This window comes from Emydura macquarii, unplaced genomic scaffold (assembly GCF_026122565.2).
Source record: "Emydura macquarii macquarii isolate MOO-44397 ecotype Brisbane River unplaced genomic scaffold, CSIRO-AGI_Emac_v2 contig_369, whole genome shotgun sequence".
NCBI lineage: Eukaryota > Metazoa > Chordata > Testudines > Chelidae > Emydura > Emydura macquarii.
The window spans coordinates 7,795,598-7,798,017 of NW_027130506.1; the positions used below are offsets into that span (position 1 = coordinate 7,795,598).

The window sequence follows — 2,420 nt, forward strand, 5'->3', positions numbered from 1 at the left end:
TAAACAAAGTCAATTATTTCATGCAAGTGTTCCCCGATTTGACATAGCCTGCTCCTTATGTCTGGATTGAGATTTAGCCTACTCTAGAAAGTTTTGTGAACATAGCTATGTCACCCAGGATTGTGGAAAAAAAATATGACAACCCCTAACTGTCATAGCTATGCCAACAAATCCCTTAGTGTAGAAGCAACTATGCCAACAGAAGAGTGCTTTTGTCGGCATAGCTAGCGTCATTGGGGGAGGTGGTGTAGCTATGCCGGTAGAACTTCTTTTGTTGACACAGGGTCTGTCTCCACTAGGGAGCTTTGCCAACATATCTATACCATCAAAGGCTTTATGGTGTAGACATGCCCCAAGAAGTTAACCCTAGTCAACTACCTTTTATCAAATGCTGTTCAGAAGAAAGCACATGAGAATTCTGCTAACCTAGCTCAGTATCAAATGCAATTTTGCTAACTTTTTTTTTTTTTTTTTCTGCTGGCAGCTTCCAGTTTATTCCCACTGGAGGCTTGGGCGGGTGCCGGCCAGGAGTTGGGCAGCTCCAACGTTTTCCCTGTAGGGACTGGGTCTAGGGCCAGCCCCTCAGGTGTGGCCAAAGGCCCAAGCTCCTCAGGGACCGGCCCATTCCCCACCTCTCCGCACACTCCATCCATTCCTACTCTGGGCCCTCAAGGCGGGCCAGTCTCCTCCTTCAGATAGTCCTTGTACATCCTGCGGATCTTGGTGATCTCTTTTTCAGGCGGCTGCTGCCACTCGTACCAGGGGTACCAGGGTGCCTGGCTCTTCAGGGTGGGGGCAGGGGGTGTCTTGGTCACAGCCTGGTGTTGGTTGGTGTAGTCCTCGTCCTGCAGCATCACCAAGGGGACGGGGAAACTCAGGAGCCCATGGTCACGAGCTTGGTCGATCGCCTGGACCAAGCGTTTATGCTGCTTCCTGCAGACGTCTGTGTCCATGGGGTGTAAGATGACGCCTGAGTGGGGGCTCATGAACTGTTCCAGGAGCTTCACGTTCTTGTAGTCCACGAGGAGCTTTTCATCTTGGCAGATGGGGCAGGGGTTCCCTGCAATTTTATTTCCTCTTATGCAGGTCTTGCAGGTCTTCTGCGGGGGGATGGGTCCCTTGTGGTTGTGCCAATAGCCAAACCAGACGGGCTTGTTGCCGTATCTCTCAATGTACTCTTCTGTCTCTAGATACTTCCAGGACTTCTCCTTAAAGCGTGATTTGGCGTCAAAGACGACTGGCTCTGCCGACACATCTGGCTCCGTCTCCGTGCTGAACATCTGGAGCAGCGGGCGCTGGAGCCGCAGAAGCGAGGCAGCAGGAGCAGCCTGGGCCCAGAAGAGCCTCCGGAACAGAGCCAACACAGGCAGGCTGCCGGCAGCCCTCCGCAGCACCACGGCGCCCCTGGAAGCCGCCATCTTGTAGTAACTTAACTGCATATAATTTTCTGAAAACCTCTCATTTAAGTTTTCACATATACAGAAATAGGCTAGATACTCATGTGGGTATACTGGCATTGTGATGCTGGCTGCATTGGGGGGACATTTATTATATTATTTAACATCAATATGTCAAAATCATAATAATTCATACTAAATAAGCAGTGTTAGATACCGTTAGAAAGGCTATAATGTGCTAAGTAAAATGATAATGTTTATGTTTATGTGTTATGTGTGTAATGGAAGTTATGGATATGTTTGCATCTGTATTTCAGCTTGTGCTGTGTTTCTGAGTGATACCCTAGACAGGATAGCTGCAGCACAGGCACCTGCTTAATGACCCATTAAGGAAACTCACAGGTACAATGGGCCCAGGGGGAGAAGCCAGGGATATACCTGATGAGTCACCAGGACTTACTCCTGTGACCCTGGACTCTATCTTATTCCTGTAAATTTCCACAAGCAGCATGGCAAAGGCCAAGGGACATAAAAGGCAGTTGCACCACATCCATTTTCTCGTCAGTCTTCACCCTTCACCGTACCTCTGGATCAACTCATCTACAAATGAAGCTGTGAAACAAAGGACTGAGACCCATCCAGGTACTGGATGTACACCAGAGGGACTATACAAGCCTGCAAACTCCACAATTCTACTAGAAACCTGATATATATGGACTTTCAAATCAATTGTATGTATCTGATTGCCTTAATCCTTTAACATTTCTCTTATAGTTTGTTTCTTTCCTTTTATAATAAACCTTTAGTTTTAGTTACTAAAGGATTGGCTGGCAGCATGGTATTTTGGGATATTGATCTGGTAATGTGGCTGACCCTTTGGGATCAGGAGAACCTTTTTGGTAAAGAGCATAGAGTTTTAAATAACTTATCTCTTTACTGGACCTAGTGGTTGATTGGGAGCCAGAGACTGACATGCAGTAAAGGGGGCTGTGTATATTTTTATTTTAGATTCTTGACAACCAG

The 2,420-nt window shown here is 47.2% G+C and overlaps 1 pseudogene; it reads right to left on the bottom strand.

The window, feature by feature from the left end:
- Nucleotides 1-485: 485 nt before the first annotated feature.
- Nucleotides 486-1,418, bottom strand: LOC137141430 (small ribosomal subunit protein mS40 pseudogene; annotated as a pseudogene).
- Nucleotides 1,419-2,420: the final 1,002 nt, after the last annotated feature.